At 43.7% G+C, this 18,622-nt stretch overlaps 1 protein-coding gene and 1 long non-coding RNA gene across 10 annotated transcripts in view; one reads left to right on the top strand and one right to left on the bottom strand.

Moving 5' to 3' along the window:
* Window positions 1–18,622, top strand: part of LOC147016753 (tight junction protein ZO-1-like) — a 657,688-nt gene that overhangs the window by 261,374 nt on the left and 377,692 nt on the right. The window lies entirely within an intron of this gene.
* Window positions 5,148–10,888, bottom strand: LOC147016756 (uncharacterized). The gene is made up of 3 exons (XR_015049163.1): window positions 10,724–10,888; window positions 9,505–9,569; window positions 5,148–5,258 (listed from the first exon to the last, which is right to left on the bottom strand). It is a non-coding gene; the product is annotated as an uncharacterized LOC147016756 (long non-coding RNA).

Raw genomic sequence — 18,622 nt, 5'->3', positions numbered from 1 at the left:
GTACCAAGAGCGGATGTAGGATGAGGGGCAAGATTGGAAGGGTAAGTAGATGGGGTAACAGGTGAGGGGTTAGGAGGAGGTAGATTTAAGAAGACGGGGTGAATTGGCACTGAAGTTGGAAAAAAAACAGACGATTTGTTTGTGTTGAATCCTTCTGTTATTTTTGTCCAAATGGTGAACTTTTTCCTCAGTCGATTGATTCTGGTATTTGATTGTGACATAACACCAACAGTGGTTCATTATACTCTCCAAACATGTGTTTTTGTTTCTTTCTCAATAAAAAGTTCAGATTCGACTCACTTTATTGGCACCCACATTATCTCATGTGATATTATTGCTTGGTACTCAACAAAAGGGGGGCGTCTTCCTTACACTTCTGCCAGATTGAGTGGGGTTAATTACTTTATTCCTTTGGTTGCAATTCGGGGGGGGGGTGGGTGAGATATCATTACTTAGAGAAGATCCAAAATTATTGTGAGGACAGTATTTTTCCGGTAAATATTACTTCCATGAAATATGGGAGCCATCATGGTACTTGAAGAATGTTCTTTTGTATTCCCATTTTACTTCTACTGTCCAATCAGTACTACTGACTGATATCGGATATTTATTTATCCTCACTCAATTTCACAAGTCGGATGGCCTTAATATGATTGGAATAAGAATCTTTGGGTGGGGGAGGCAGGAGAGAGGGGGGGGGGTAGTATCCAACAAATCATATCAGAATCTTATCTTGCAGTATTCCCTTATGCATATTGCCACAAAAGAAATGTATAAAGAACATATTGTTATGTGTCTGACATTATAACCAATGCTCAGTCTTAGAAAACAAATCTGTCCTGGTAATTTTCAAGACTGGCTAGTTATGAAGTCAACACATCCATTCAATTTGCAGTCCGATTTGCCTTGTATTGAAAGATTCGTTTCTTCGGACACACCGCTATCACTGTGATGTCATTGTTGCAGTTGCTCAGCCATAACTGCTTTAAGGGGCTCGAACAAAGCCACATTTGAAACTCGCAAACAAATGGCCTATTTGAAAATAGCTCATTGGACAGCCCCCTGGCACATCATATCATCCCACGTTCTCTTGGCCAGAGTAGTCGTGATCAATCTGAGGATATTATCCCTCGACCTCACCGACAAACTGCTTCATGTGCATTAGAATTCCAAGCTCACATTTCCATTTATTTGAGGTATTGTTGGGAAGGGTATTTGAGGTATTGCTCACCTCCACACGAACTTCAACATTCACTTCAATCTCATTCTTCCCTCCCAATCTTCAAGACAGCTGTTCACCACCATCTCAGATCATCCCCCATCCAAAAGCATAATCTTTTCTACCCTCGTTACCTACCCCCACCCCCACACCAATTCCTCCTCCTTCCAAATTTCCAATTTTTCCTCCTTGGAGTTTCCTTTTGGATCCATCTTGTCCTCCCCATCCTCTCCTGCCCCTCACCCCCCCCATTCTTGGCCTTCTACTCTGCTGTTTCTCTCTCTGTCTCTGTCTGTCTATCTGTCTATCTGTCTATCTGTCTATCTGTCTATCTGTCTATCTATCTGTCTGTCTGTCTGTCTGTCTCTCTCTCTCTCTCTCTCTCTCTCTCTCTCTCTCTCTCTCTCTCTCTCTCTCTCTCTCTCTCTCTCTCTCTCTCTCTCTCTCTCTCTCTCTCTCTCTCTCTCTCTCTCTCTCTCTCTCTCTCTCTCTCTCTCTCTCTCTCTCTCTCTCTCTCTCTCCTATTCCTTTTGCATCGTATTATGTCCTGATCTGTTCAGTGTGCTCGCTTTTCTTCAAGTCTCAACTACGTCGACAAAAACAAACAACCAAGTGTCCATGCTACAACAGGATGTAGTACATAGCATATACATAATTGTGAAGCTGTAGGGTGTAAATTCTCAATCTTGGTTTATATTTATTTTCCCATGTAAAGGACACCTGAGATCAGGACAAATGTTCTTCTCTACTCTCCTATACAAAGCATTAAAAATGAGAAATGTGGATGAAGTCAACAGGACAGTGATCAAGGTCTGGGTTAACACCAGAAATTTCAGCTTCTTCCTTCCTTCGGTGGTTGGCATACCTCGTTCAACATTATGTTTATTTCATCCACTGTTTTACCTGTCCACTGATGCCGATTGACACCGATCTTATAAGCAAGACTAATTTTACTTTCGACATTATTTATGAGAGCCTTTGGGCCTCAGGCTGCCTTGTTCTTTGTTACTTTACTGGATCTCTGCATCTATCTCTTGCTGATCTGATTCTGAGCCTGTGCTGTACAATACTGTTCAACTTTATAAGCTTATGGAAAGCAGAAATCTGGTGCCTTGAGTAAAACCTTTAACCTTGCTTGCCTTCCCTCAAGGACAGCAAAGCGAGTTGTTTTTTTGTTGTTGTTGAGTTTTTTTTTTACAAAGCTGTTAGGCAGTTGCTACAAAGGGACATTCCAAGTTAACTCGATTCTTTCTTTCATATCAGTCACGAAAACCCGAGTTCCAGCACCACTCGTCCTTTTGATTCAGTATCCCAGGCAGTCTCACTCATTTGGCGGTATCACCCATTTGGCAGCAGCACCCCACTGTTCCGGTTTACTTGCTCCTCTTTTCCACCTTTAGACCCAACCTTGTCATTAATTTAAACTGTACCGGTAACTAATTATTTGGACATAGTTTATCAACCTGTGGTTTCACAGTGATGTCCTAGCACTGTAATTATTATTCTGTGGATTGCCTGCACTGTGGAATGCGAACTCAGTGAAATCTGTTTTAATGCCATTGACGCTCTGTGAAAGCATCTTCTTGCTCTTCATCCAGCTGTGCTTGCTGTGCATGATTATAAAATGTTGAAACTATTACCACTTTGAACCATTATCCACAACTGTCTGCCCGCTTCGTATGTTAATAATGTTTCATGTGACGTGAAATTGCTGGTACTACTTGATCACAAAAATCAAAAAGTTTTTCAGACATTCAATTTGAGAAATGGTCACGAATATTTTATACTTTCTTTGAATTGATTAGTTGAAAACAAATCTTGCTAGTGTGTCGAAAGCAAACGCTCCATTGATAAAGTAATTCCCAGTCAAGTCGCTTGTTCTCCAAACGTTTTTTATTGGCTTTTGTATTTCAGCTTTGTTTGCATAATGTTGTGTGTGATCATCGCTGCTTGAAACTGTTAGCAGGTCCAATTTGTCTGTTTCTTGTAATCCTGCGTATAATAGTGCCCAATTTCACTCCTGTTGATGAGTAAATGTCTTCCCTTTAATAGTGCAAAGGGTCCTAACCAGCCATTTGGATTACCAAAAATGGATTTCTACTGATGGATTGGCTGTGCACTCGACCACAGGACATAAGACCGATTTCCTTTCTGCTGACTACTGGCTTGTGCCCTGCACCAGATTTTCCAACTGGCAGCAATTTTGTCAACAACAGTGCGAGTTTTTTTTTTTTTTTGATCACAAGCAATGTCAACAACTGGTTTGAGACATTATCACTTTGGTGGAAGAAGAAAACGTGGAAGAAAATGGGGAGGGGGGAGGGGGGATCCATAGATCTGTGAAAGGGAGACGGATGGGGCAGGGTACACAGGGTAAACAAGATGGACACTACAGGGACTTTCAGGAAGGAAAGCAGGGAATTTGAAGGAGGTGGGTTTGGGGTGGATTAACGGGGGTAGAAAAGGTCATGGTTTTGGATGGGGAAATATATGAGATGGCAGTGAACATCAGTTTTGAAGACCTGGAGGGAAGAATGGGATTGAAGAGTGTGTGGGAATTTGTTCCAGAAGTGGGAAAAATGAGGAATGAAAGAGTGAAGGTGAGCAGTGATTCTTGATTTTGGCAGTTTCACCAGAAGGGGATTTTCGGCAGACCTTGAATGCTTTGTGGAATTTTCGGGGGAGACGGAGCACAGACAGAGCAGACCAGAGGGGGCGAGGCCGGAGAGGAGACAGTGGAAGACAGAAAGACCACCCACCTGCCTGCGGTGAGAGAGTGAGAGACCCAAAGACTCAGCTTCATCGCAGGAGATACCAATGATGCTAAAAGCCTTGGTTTCCACAGCATGAAGTCGAGCTACGTGTGACACAGGAGCACCATCCCAGAGGGGAGAGCAGTACTCCATCAGGCTGTGGATAAAAGCTTTGTAAGTGGTTAGCAGCTCAGGCGTGCCAAGGAAGGACTTTACATGACATAGGATGCCCAGTTGGTGACTGGCCTTGGAGGCCGGCTTGGAGATGTAGCTTTCACAGGAAAGATCATGGCAGATAGTGAGGACCAAAAGCTTCAATGGAAGGACTTTTTCGAAAGGATTGTTGAGAAAGTAGATTGGGGATTTCCAGATGTTCCGGTAGTTTTTGGGATGCTCTCTAAGTGTGGTCCCCTTGGGTTATTCCCCTTGACATGTGTAAGGTCTCCTTGGCTTATAAAGGATGGCTTCAGAAATATCATACTCACTTTCTTTTATTGGGGTTAACTTAGTTCTGTTTTGTCTTTGATATAGTGTGCTGTCCTTTGAAGAAGGAATTAAGCCTATTGTCCCATCTTTCCTCAACTTGGATGTAAATATCACCATTTTATCTTCTGAAAAGTAAGTTCTGCAAAACCTTTTCTGAAACATGACACCTTTTCGAGAGGAAATGTCATCGACAATTTTCTTTGTAATATTTTGCTAAAAGTTCTATTATCTTGGGGTCCACCCAAGTTGTTGCCATATGATTGCAATCACCAGTTAATCCTATCACTGATCACATCTTAAGACATCAATTACACCTGGCCTGCTTTTCAAAAGTTGACAATTTCAGCCACTCATTAAGATGGGGGGGAAAAAACATCATTGTGAATAATTTCTGCTGGCAGTGTGTCACAGACAGGATTTCTTTGTGACAGACACTTCCTGTTGGTCAAGATCCATGTGCCACATGGTTCCTGGTCTTACAACATAACAGTGAAGGAGTTTGTATTTGAAGTGTCATTGTCATCGTCATCATTATCATCATGTACCATACTCTACAGATAATAAGTTCTGCTGAAACAGTTTATTGGCAAAGGTTACAATCCTGGATTGGTCATCACTCTGACACAGGATACTCAGCTGGGTGTGCAGGAATGTGGTCTTTGGCCAGTGTGTCGGCAATAGCTCGTCTACTCTTTATGAAGGACACAATTGCGTCTTTCACTTCCACCAACTAATGCGAGCAGACACAATGCCCAGTTTAATGTCCATCCAAGTGACAGCACACACATTGTTGCCGTGTCCTGCATGCAAAACACCAGCATGACAGTTATATAGCTGGGGCAAGATTCAAACCCAGGCTAGCCAGTTTAAAGGTGAGTGTGCATACAGTGGTGAGAAAAAGTTTGTGAACCCTTCAGAATTTTCTGTGTTTCTGCATAAATTTGACCTAAATATGATCAGATCTTCATCTAAGTCCTAATAATAGATAAAGAGAACCTGATTAAATAAATAGCACACAAAAAAATTTACTTGTTACCTCTGCCACCAAAGGTGGAAGGAGGTTATGTTTACACCCCTTTCTGTCTGTCTGTTTGTGTGCAGGATATCTCAAAATGTTGTGGACGGATTCGGATGAAATTTAGTGGACAGGTTGGGTGTGTGACAAGGACAAACTGATTCGATTTTGGTGAACATCCGATTTCGGATCCGACTACGAGAATTTTTAAAGTGATTCTTCACCATTGATCGGGCCAAAAACGATGTATAGCACGATATCTCAAAACGTTGTGCAAGATTTGGACGAAACTTGGTGGACACGTTGGGTGTGTGACAAGGACGAATTGATAATCAGGAATGAGTTTGGGTGGTCCTGCCCTTTATAAAAAAAACATAAACTTTGTTCATCAGCATCATAGTCTGGTCTTCACCACACAGGTTTGTGGAAGCGTGTCATGCCCCGATCAAAAGAGATTTCTGAGGACCTCAGAAAAATAGTTCTCGATGCTCATCAGTCTGGAAGGGGTTACAAAACCATTTCTAAAGATATTGGGTGCCACCAATCCACTGTCATGCAGATAGTGTGCAAATGGAGAAAATTCAACACCATTGTTACTCTTTCCAGGAGCGATCGTCCAACAAAAATCACTCCAAGAGCAAGGCATACAATAATCCAGGAGGTCACAAAGAACCCCAGGGTAATGTCGATGGAACTGCAGGCCTCTCTTGCATTGGCTAATGTCGGTATTTATGAGTCCACCATCAGGAAAACACTGAACAAGAATGGTGTGCATGGGACGTAAGCCAGGAGGAAACCACTGCTCTCCAAGAACATTGCCACCCATGTCAAATTTGTCAAAGATGACCTGGATGATCCAGAAGGCTATTTGAAGAATAGTCTGTGGACAGATGATTTGAAAGTGGAACTTGTTGGCTTAAATGAGAAACGTTATGTTTGGCAAAAGCCAAGCACTGCATTCCAACATAAGAACCTCATCCCAACCATGAAGCATTGTGGTGGGAGCATCATGGTTTGGGGCTGCTTTGCTGCCTCAGGACCAAGATGGCTTGCCATCATTGACAGAACCATGAATTCTGGATTGTACCAGCAAATTTTTCAGGAAACTGTCAGGGCATCCATCCGCGAGCTGAAGATTAACAGAAAGTGGGTCATGCAGCAAGCCAACGGTTCTAAATACACAAGTAAATCGACAACAGAATGGCTGAAGCAGAAGAGATTTTGTGTTTTGGAATAGCCAAGTCAAAGTCCAGACCTTAACCCAATTGAAATGTTGTGGCAGAACCTGAAACGAGCAGTTCATGCAAGAAAGCCCACAAATATCTCTGAGTTGAAGCAGTTCTGTAAAGAGGAATGGGGCCAAAATTCCTCCAAGCCGATGTGCAGGACTGATTAAGAGTTACAGGAAACGTTTGGTTGAAGTTATTGCTGCTCAATGGGGTACCACCAGTTACTGAATGTGAAGGTTCACATTCTTATTCCGACAAAGAAATTGAATGTTGGATCATTTGTGCACAATAAATAAATGAAAAGGTCGATTTTTTTTGTGTGCTATTTGTTTAATCAGGTTCCCTTTATCTATTATTAGGACTGAGATGAAGTTCTGATCACATTTTAGGTCAAATTTATGGATAAATACAGAAAATTCTCAAGTTTGTGGAGCGCCTTCAAGATTGTGGAGCGCCTTCAAGACCACCATCCTTGATGTTGCCGGTGGATGTCTTGGAACTCACCGCAGGGCAAAGAAGAATTTTGTCTCTCAAGGGACACTGGATACCATTGACCAGAGTCGCAGGGCCAGGCTGAATGGCAGAGCTGAGCTGTTCAGGGAGCTGAGGCGTAAAACTGTACGTGCACTGAGGGTGGACAAGGAGGCCTATGTGCGAGGAATCTGTGAGGGGGTAGAGCATCACCTGTGGACAGGTGATTCTCGTCCCACTTACAGGGGAATTCGCGCATTACGTTCATCCAAGCCCATCCCTCGGAGCACTGCAGTTAGAGCAGAGAGTGGTAGGCTCTTGACAGAGGAGTCTGAAGTGAAGGCCCGCTGGGCCGGTTCCTTTGAGCGGTTGTACCAGGCTGATCCCACAACTGTCGAGTTGGACGTCAAGGGTGTTACAATCCCTGTTGCTGACCCTCGAATCAACTGTGGTCCACCTTCGCTTGTGGAAACACGGGCTGCGGTGAACCAGTTGAAACGGGGCAAAGATCCAGGGATCTGTGGCATCCATGCCGAACTTCTCAAGGCTGGTGGAAGTGCTGCACTCGTGTCGTTGCATGCAGTTTTGTGCTCTGCCTGGAACACAGGCATCATCCCAACTGACTGGAAGAGGGGCCTTGTTGTCCCTCTCTGGAAAGGGAAGGGTAATCGCCAAGACTGCAACAACTACTGAGGGGTGATTCTGCTCTCAGTGCCGAGCAAGGTCTTTGCTCAGATAATTCTTGATAGGGTTCGCCACCATCTGCTTAAGCACCAGTGTCCAGAGCAGTCAGGCTTTACAACAAAGAGGTCAACGATTGACCGTATCCTTGCTCTTCGGGTCCTCACGGAATGCATACGAGAGTTTTGGCAGTGGGCTGCTTGCAGCCTATGTTGATCTCTGTAAAGCGTTCGATTCAGTGAATCGGGATGCCCTCTGGAGGATTCTTGGTCTTCGTGGGGTGCCACCAAAACTGATCGATCTGATGTCTGAACTCTACTCTGGAACTGAGAGTGCTGTGAAATGTGGTGGCACCATCTCTGACTTATTTCCAGTTGTTACTGGAGTTCATCAGGGGTGTGTACTGCCCCCCACACTTTTCATCACTTGTATGGACTGCATTCTAGGGAGGATGTCGGAGAGATCAAGCTGCGGTGCATTGTTTGGCAATGTCAAGATCTCGGACCTTGATTTCGCAGATGATGCAGTCATCTTTGCGGAGACTTTCGATGTCCTTTTGGTGGCCCTCGAGGTGCTGAATGAGGAGTCGGAGCCGCTGGGATTACTTGTTTCTTGGGTCAAAACTAAGATCCAGGCTTTCAATGACGTCTTGGATGCTGCTGTCCTGTCTGTCTCTGTTGGTGGTGAGGATGTTGAGGTCGTGGAGAGATTCACTTACCTTGGCAGTGATATTCATGTCTCTGCTGGCTGTGAGTCAGAGGTCAATAGACGTCTGGGTCGGGCCTGGGGAGTCATGGATTCACTGGATCATGGGGTGTGGCACTACCGATACCTGTGCGGGAGAACGAAAGTCCGAGTCTTCAGGTCCTTGGTGCTTCCAGTCTTGCTCTATGGATGCGAGACTTGGACTCTGACCAAGGATCTGAGACGGAGACTTAATTCCTTTGGTACCAGGTCTCTTCGGAGAATCCTTGGCTATTACTGGTCGGATTTTGTGTCCAACGAGCAGTTGCTGAGAGAGACTCGGATGAGATTTGTTACCTGCATCGTCCGTAAGCGTCAGTTGCGGTTGTATGGACATGTGGCTCATTTTCCTGACGCTGATACTGCTCACCAGATTATCTCAGCGAGGGAGTCTCGTGAGTGGAGGTGGCCAATGGGCCGACCATGTGCCTCGTGGATGCAGCAGGTTGACCGGCATCTCAAGGAGATGGGGATGGGCCTGGCATCTGCCTTGGGGATGGCCAGACGGAGGCCCCTGGAGTAGCGGTGGAAAGTGGATGCAGCGATGCGCTGTTCTGGCACATGCTCCCATACCTGACATCGTGAGGGTCCTTCAGGGTGACACCCTTGCACCCTATCCGTTCATTATAGTTATGGATTATATTGCTTGATTCATTCAATGATTATATCACCTTTCGCTTGATTCATTAAATGATAAAGGGATAATAATTATCCCAATAACTAGTCAAAGGCATCCCGCAAAGTCATTACTGATCTTGACATTCCTAATCACATCACACTTGTTTCTGATAGGCCTTAATCTTAATGAAACGAAAACTGAATTTATCTCGATAAACACACACTCAGTCACCAACCATACAATCTAAGTCTGGTATGAACATCAAACCTGTCAATGACTTCAAATACCTGGGTTCCTACATAATGGACTTGGGAAAAGACTTCCAGATCAGGAAAGGGATAGCTTGGACAGCCTGTAACAAATTAGACAAAATTTGGTGATCAAACTTACAGGGAAGTTCAAAGAAAAGCTTCAGGGCTACAGTTGAAAGTATACTTTTGTATGGCTCTAAAACATGGACCCTCAGTGAAAAAGGCAAAAACGTCTTGATACAACATACACTAACCTCCTTATAGTGTCAAAAACATATCTTGGAGGAATCATGCCACACTTCATTATATTTATGGTAACCTCCCACTAATCTCTGACACAACTAGCAAACGAAGGGTTCAATTTTCAGGTCACTGCTTTAGGGCCAAGGAGCAGGTGATTTCGTCCCTCATCCTTTGGAAGCCCAAACCCTTATCATTGAAGTATGATCGGAAGTTGTTCTAACCTGACATTATTGTCAGAGACACAGGAATTCAGGCCAGTGAGCTTCCTATGGTGGTGGCCAATGGGACATCTGGGAGGGGGTTGTGAGATCTGTCTTGGCCACGACCGCAAGATGATGACGATGATGAGATAACATGCACAGTGATCACAGATCCAATATACTGTATATGATAAGTCGGCAGCAAAGAAGGTCAGGGACAGTCAGGCAAAACACACACTGCAGGACAAAGAATTAAAAAAAAAATGGTGGGAATACAAGGCTATAGGAAGCTGCTGAAAGGCACGGCAAGAAGGCTTTCTATGAAGAGATGTCCTATGGTGGTTGGAGAATGCATAGCCTGCAGGAACAAACTTTGAGGCTTCCGGTTCCGGTTTTGAGCAGCGAGAGGTCTCCTTTGGGGCTCCCTGCTGACGTTCTCAAAGCTAAGTTTCCGGTTGTTATTTGTCCCGTTTTAACTGTTTAATTTTCTCACCTACATGTTACTGTGTGTTGCTAGTTCGGTTTTGTTTCAAAAATCGTGCTATTTTCTGAGTATTTTTGTCGACGTTCTTACCTGTGCTTGAGGCCTCGGCGTAGGCTTGAGGCCTACCGGTTCCACTCGGTGTTCGATCGTTTTTTTTTTTTTGTTGTTTGTTTTTTCTCCCCATTACCTTCATTTTCTATCCTCCCCATTACCTTCAATTTTGATCCTCCCCACTTTCCAAACATCCCCCATTCTCCCAACTAATCTCTTTCTTATCTCAAAAAAAAAATAATAATAATAAAAAAACCTACAACAACAACACGCTCACCTTCTCCCGTTTCTGCTTCTTCTTCTTCCTCTTAACTTCCTCGTCGTCTTCTTCCTCGATTTTTTTTTTTTTTTTTACACTTCCATGACGTAATCTGTTGAACTCTCTCATATATTAATATTAACAACAAAAAAATATATATATTTATATATATATATATATATATATATATATATATATATATATATATATATATATATATATATATATATATATATACATATATACATATATACACCCAACAACAACACGCTCACCTTCTCCCCTTCTCCCCTTCTCCCCTTCTCCCCTTCTCCCCTTCACCCCTTCTCCCCTTCTCCCCTTCTCCCCTTCTCCCCTTCTCCCCTTCTCCCGATTCTGCTTCTTCTTCTTCTTCTTCCTCTTAACTTCCTCCTCGTCTTCTTCCTCGATTTTTTTTTTTTTTTTTTTTTTTTACTTCCATGACCTAATCTGTTGAACTCTCATATATTATTTTTAACAACAAAAACGATCTTATAATGCTTCATCTTCCTCTATCACACATGTGGTACTCTTTACTGTTTCACAATGCACTACTCTTCTGCTATTTTAACAGACTGCTCTCATTTCGAGCTCTCCTTCATTCCTTGCCTAAAAAATCCAACTATGACAGCGCTTCTTCTCTCCATGCTCTGAATTCGCCTTCATTGCACCCTTCAAGAATTGTGTTAAATCGCATCTCTGACCTAAAACTTTTAAAAACCACAGTTTGCCATGGATGCTCGCTTTCCATCAACCATTCTTTTTTTCCAAATTCAGTGCCAACTCACCCCCCTCACCCCTCACTCTCACTCTCAAAGCAACCATCCCACTCTTCTTCCTCCAAGCCTCCCTCTCACCTCTCTCAAAAATCCCCCTCACCTTTCTCCCACCTTTCATCCCCCTCACTCTTCCTTCTCAAAGTTGCCCCCCTCTCATCCACCAACCTGCCTCCCTCCACTGCCCTCTCACCTCCATCTCTTCACTCCACCTCCTCAAATCCTCAACTGCCTTCTTCCTTGTCTCTTGTCCCCCCTCTCCCCCAGCACCACAGAGCCTTTTCTCCTCATTCGGCCCCCTCCCCTCGCTGTTCTGCAATACCCCACACTCCTTCAGCAACCCTCCTTACCTGCCCCCTCGTCCCTTGTCCTACCCTCCCCCTCCCCCTCCACCTCCTGCACCCAAAGCCTCCTCCCCTTCCTCTTCATTAAAAGTGTGGACCTCAAATATCCGGGGCCTTCGCTCAAACCTTTCAGATCTTTCCATACAGGTTGCCACTGACAAACCAGACATTATCTGCCTAACAGAAACTTTCCTCTCCCAAGACGTGTCTGACTCCCAAGTATCTCTCCCTGGCTACTCCCTCTTACGGTATGACAGACCTGAGCCTCGTCCTGGTGGAGGTGTTGCTCTCTTCATCAAAGACTCTATTCCTCACTCTCCATGCACTGCTCTCACTCCCCCACACCCCCAGGAATACCTCTGGCTTCGGCTTCCCCTCCACTCCCACCTCATGTTTATATGTGTACTCTACCGTCCACCGAACAGTGATGACTCCATCTACATCTCACTATCCGAAAACATGGACCATCTTCTATCTTCTCATCCAAACTCTCTCTTCCTCTTATGTGGTGACTTCAATTGTCATCATGCCAGTTGGCTAGGTGTGGGTACCTCTCTCACCTGCCATGGCACCTCAGCAAAAGCTTTCTGTGACTCATTGGGACTGACTCAATCGGTCAACTTCCCGACCCGGATCTCAACCAATGGTACTCCATCTCTTCTGGATCTGATTTTGACAAATTTCCCTGACAATATCTGCTGCTCTTCCTTCGCTCCAATTGGTTCTTCTGACCACGTCCTTGTTAAAGTGGACATCTCTCTGGCTGTTATCAGAGAACCACCTCACCACCGTTGAGTCTGGCATTTCACTCAAGCCGACTGGCAGGGTCTCCGAGCAGCCATCAAACTTACAGACTGGTCTCCTATCACTACTTTCTCAAACATCAACTCATCCTGGGAATTCTTTCAAAGAAACTTGCTCTCCCTCATGCACAGATTTATCCCCTCTCGTGTTCAGTTGTCTTACCCTTCCTCCCGCCCTTGGTTTACTGAAGCTTGTGGCGAGGCAGTTGTCCTGAAACAACTTGCCTTTGCCTCATGGAAAGCAAACCCAACTGAGGGCAATCTCAGTTCTTTCCACAAAGCTCGGAACAAGTGTGTATCTACCCTCAGGAGAGCCAGAAAACAACATCTTTCTCATCTCAAGTCTGAACTCTCATACCTCTCTCCCTCCTCAAAATCCTGGTGGCGTTTAATCAAATCTGTTTCTGGTGTATGTTCCCCCTCCATCCCCTCCCTTACCTCAAATGGCCGCACTGCTGATTCCACACATGATAAAGCTGAATGTCTAAACTCGGTGTTTGCAGCTAAATCTTGTGTCCTAAACCCATCACTATCTCTACCCACTTTACCCAGTCGCACCCAACTGTCCCTGGACTCTGTATCCTTTTCTCCTGACAAGGTGGAGAGCTTGCTTTCAAACCTCGAGTCAGATTCTGCAACCGGTCCAGACGGCATCAGCCCACGTGTCCTCAAAGCCTGCTCTTCTGCTCTTGCTCACCCTCTCTCTGTTCTATTCATCCTCTCATTTGCCCAAGGTCATCTGCCATCTGCTTGGAAATCTGCTAACATCACTGCCCTGCATAAAAAAGGTGCAAAAACAGATCCCTATCACTATAGACCAATCAGCCTTCTCCCAATCATCAGCAAGGTGATGGAATCCATCATCGCCTCAGATATGAAATCCTTCCTCTTCTCCAATGGCTTGATTTCCAATCATCAATTTGGTTTCAGACCAGGTCACTCTACCCTGGATATGCTGCTTCTGCTCTCCCATCGATGGATGGAGGTCCTCAATGCCAGACAGGAAATCCGAGCCGTATCCCTGGACATATTGAGTGCTTTTGACACAGTCTGGCACCCTGCCCTACTCACCAAACTCTCTTCCCATGGTATTCAAGGCCATCTCCACTCATGGCTCGCAGACTTCCTCTCCTGTCGCAGTCAACGTGTGGCCCTAAATGGAGTTCTTTCATCCCCTCTTCCTGTGCAGGCTGGAGTTCCTCAAGGTAGCGTTCTGGGCCCTGTTCTTTTTCTGGTTTTCATCAATGATCTCTCGGACTCTCTGGAAAATCCTCTATTTCTCTTTGCCGACGACTCCACCCTCTGCCGTACCATCTGTCATCCCTCAGACCGGCAAGCAGCAGCTTCTTCACTCACTACAGATCTGGATAAAATCACAAACTGGTCCAACACGTGGAACATGTCTTTCAATCCAGACAAATCTCACACTCTCACTATGTCTCTTCGAAAGGACCGTTTACAAAACCCCCCCATCCACTTTCTCAACAATCCTCTGGAAGAAGTCTTTTCTTTCAAGCTTCTAGGTCTCACTATCTGCCATGACCTTTCCTGGGAAAGTCACATTTCCAACCTCGCCTCAAAAGCCAGTCGCCGACTGGGAATCCTCCGTCGTGCTAAGTCCTTCCTCGGCCCTCTTGAGCTCCTGACCACTTACAAAGCTTTGTCCGTAGCCTGATGGAGTACTGCTCTCCCCTCTGGGCTGGTGCTCCTGCCTCCCACCTTTCTCGGCTTCACGCTGTCGAAACCAGGGCATTTAAGATCATCGGCATCTCCCGCAATGAAGCTGAGTCTTTGGGCCTCTCACTCAATCACCGCAGGTTGGTCGGTGGTCTTTCTGTCTTCTACCGACTCCTCTCCAGCCTTGCCCCCCTGCTCTCTCTGCGATTTGTCCCCACCACATTTCCACAGGGCGCTCAAGGTCCGCCAACAACCCCCTTCTGGTAAAACTACCAAAATCACGAATCACTGCTCATCTTCACTCTTTCATTCCTCTTTTTTCCCGCCTTTGGAATAAACTTCCTCACTCTATTATTTCCCATTCTTCCCTCCAGGCTTTCAAAACAGCTGTTCACCACCACCTCTTATCTTCCCCCATCCAAATCCTCGATCTTTTCTACCCCCGATAATCCACCCAAGCCCACTTCCTTCATTTCTCCTACTTTCCTTCCTGAAAGTCCCTGAAATGTCCATCTTCTCTTCGCCATGTTCCCCGTCCCATCCCCATCCCTCTCCCTTCCACAGTTCACCTGTTTCCAATGTGTCTGTTCCCCACTGTTTTGTCCCTTCCACTCCCGCCCCTCTTGTCTCATGCCTCCTTGCTGTGAGTTGTGTGTTAGCTGTCATTACGAGCCTTGACCAAGGTATACAAAAAAAAAAAAACTAAACTGCACTGTCAGCATGATACCACCTTTGTGCACTTCTCTTTTTCAGCCGCTTTCTCTGGTTCTGCCTTGCACGCTGACCCACTCTTCCTCCTGACTCATGAAGCTGGGTTTTCCATTCATCTCCTAAGCCCCACACCAATCACCGCCAGAGGCATTCCTCTAATCTCCACCATAGTTCAAACCACAAGTCTCTGCCTCCAGGCATTTGACTAATCCCCCTCTCGGCAATAAACAAATCCCGCATTTGGCGCACTGTCAGACAGCTCCCGGGGTGGAGTTAAATTGAGAATGTGACACGTTTTACATGGAGCTGAGACCCCTGGTCCTTTACCAGAAAGCTGAAATTACATTGGATGGATGTTATACAAGACTACTTGGAAGATTTTAAAACATATCCTGGAGTGGTAATTTTACAAATCATAACTGTATTGCAAATTTGGACAATGTAAATATTTCAAAACAAGAGATCACAATTTGCAGGGCATTGCCAAAGGGCTATGACTCTGCCAACCCCATCCATCCATCCATTGGGACCATACTCTATGCAGAGCATTGATGCTGCCTCAGCAGTCTCCTGGGCTATTGGGCACATTCTTGGATAGGTCACCACTCCAACACAGGATACTTGAAAGGCTCAATCATCCCAGCAAGCTGGAACTCATTTCACCAACCTTAGAAAGATGACAGGCTGAATCAACCCCACCTGGTATTAATTCAATAGCCAAGCAGGATTTGAACTTCGGACCCTCGGATCCCAAGCTCACCACCCTAACTAGTAAGCCAACCCCAGATTTGCTATTATGGTATAAAAGGCATGAAAAAATGGGACGTCCAAGAATGACCTAGTTGAAACAACTGGAATGTGATACTGGCATAAAGAAATAAGAATTAGCAAATGCAATGGAAGATTGTACTCTTTGGAGCACTTTCTCTAAAACTTAACACATTATGTTGACTGAAGATGATGATGAATTTCAGTGGTTATGGCAACCAAACTTTTTGTAATCATCTATACAGTGCACTCCATGTTTTAAGTACATGTGTGGAAATTATTACATAAGCAACTGAAGATCAGCCATTGTTCTTGTTTAACTATTATTGAGCTGGAGAAGAGTCATTGCTTATAAAACGAGACTCAAGTTAAATCTGTGAACACAGCCATTGCTAAAAGCACATACTGCCAGGATTGTAGAAAAGCTCATGTTATAACTGTCTTGTGAAATTCAAGCCTGCCACCATACTTGATCAGATTGAGGTTGGTTGGAAGATTTACTTTATTTGAAAAATACATATACTGTATATGTTGGTTCACGGACACCAGCAGTGACCACTATTTTGGTTCGCGGGCGCCAGCAGTGACCACTATTTTTGTTGTGTCTGTGTGTCTGTCTGTCTGTCTGTCTGTTTGTGACTCTCTCCAAAGCATAGCTCCGTGACGTTTGATGTGATCTTGATGAAACTTGGACACAAGCTAGATATCATGGTCTAGTTGTGTCTTTTTGTATGAGGGGTGTCCCACCCCCCTCCCACGCCCTTCATACCAGCCACGCCCACTTGAACTTTTTATTTATTTATTTTTTCTCAATTTTTTTTCTCGCAATTTAATTTCCTAGAAGCTGTGCGTAATGTCCATAAGTACAACATATAAAAAAATCCGATTTTATTTGGTGAATTTTGATGGAAGGGATAGGCTTTTACGGTAGGGCTTCCTCAAAAGTTTCCACTAACTCAATTGTACCTATCATGGCATTGTTCAATAATGCCCGTGAACGATCGTCGCCTCCCGGCTTGTATATAGATTTTTTGGTTCGCGGGCACCAGCAGTTGGTTCGCGGGTGCCAGCAGATGGTTCGCAGGTGCCAGCAGTGACCACTATTTTTGTTGTGTGTGTGTCTGTCTGTCTGTCTGTTTGAGACTCTCTCCAGAGCATAGCTCCGTGACGTTTGATGCGATCTTGATGAAACTTGGACACAAGCTAGATATAATGGTCTAGTTGTGTCTTTTTGTATGAGGGGCGTCCCACGCCCCTTGTGGGTGGAGCCACGCCCACTTGAACTTTTTATTTATTTTATTTTTTCTCAGTTTTTTTTCTCGCAATTTCATATCCTAGTAGCTGTGCGTAATGTCCATAAGTACAACACACATATATATATATATATATATATATATATATATATATATATATATATATATATATATATATATATATATATATATATATATATATAAATCCGATTTGATTTGGTCAATTTTGACGGAAGAGATAGATTTTTACGGTAGGGCTTCCTCAAAAGCTTCCACCAACTCAATTGTACCTATCGTGGCATTGTTCAATAATGCCCGCTAACCATCGTCGCCTCCCGGCTTGTTTTTTTTTTATTTTTTTGAACAAAAATATGAGTGAAATTGGACCATTTATAAATGACTGAAACATATCGGACCATTTTTGAATCATTGAAATATGTTGGACCATTTTTAAATCACCGAAACATGTTGGACCATTTTTAAATCATTGAAACATGTTGGGCCATTTTTAAATCACTGAAACATGTTGGACCATTTTTAAATCACTGAAACATCTCAGACCATTTTTAAATCACCGAAACATGTTGAACCATTTTAAAATCATTGAAACATGTTCGGCCATTTTTAAATCACTGAAACATGTTGGGCCATTTTTAAATCACTGAAACATGTTGGGCCATTTTTAAGTCACCGAAATATGTTGGACCATTTTTAAATCACTGAAACATATTAGACCATTTTTAAATCAATGAAACATATCGGGCCATTTTTAAATCACCGAAACATGTTGAACCATTTTTAAATCACTGAAACATATCAGACCAATTTTAAATCACCGAAACATGTTGACCCATTTTTAAATCACCGAAACATGTTGACCCATTATTAAATCACTGAAACATGTTTGACCATTTTTGAATCACTGAAACATGTTTGACCATTTTTGAATCACTGAAACATGTTGGACCATTTTTAAATCACTGAAACATGTTGAACCATTTTTAAATCAGCGAAACATGTTGGACCATTTTAAAATCACTGAAACATATCAGACCATTTTTAAATCACCGAAACATGTTGGACCATTTTTAAATCACCGAAACATGTTGACCCATTATTAAATCACTGAAACATGTTGGACCATTTTTAAATCACCGAAACATGTTGACCCATTATTAAATCACTGAAACATGTTGGACCATTTTTAAATCAATGAAACATATCAGGCCATTTTTTAATCACCGAAACATGTTGACCCATTATTAAATCACTGAAACATGTTGGACCATTTTTAAATCACCGAAACATGTTGACCCATTATTAAATCATTGAAACATGTTGGACCATTTTTAAATCACTGAAACATGTTGAACCATTTTTAAATCAGCGAAACATGTTGGACCATTTTAAAATCACTGAAACATATCAGACCATTTTTAAATCACCGAAACATGTTGAACCATTTTAAAATCATTGAAACATGTTGGGCCATTTTTAAGTCACTGAAACATGTTGGGCCATTTTTAAATCACTGAAACATGTTGGGCCATTTTTAAATCACCGAAAC

Source organism: Eptatretus burgeri, chromosome 11, assembly GCF_056783735.1.
Source record: "Eptatretus burgeri isolate ZD-2024b chromosome 11, Ebu_testis_v1, whole genome shotgun sequence".
Classification (NCBI taxonomy): Eukaryota; Metazoa; Chordata; class Myxini; order Myxiniformes; family Myxinidae; genus Eptatretus; species Eptatretus burgeri.
The sequence above is the reverse complement of the archived record's forward strand: the minus strand, read 5'-3'. Positions and strand labels throughout refer to the sequence as shown.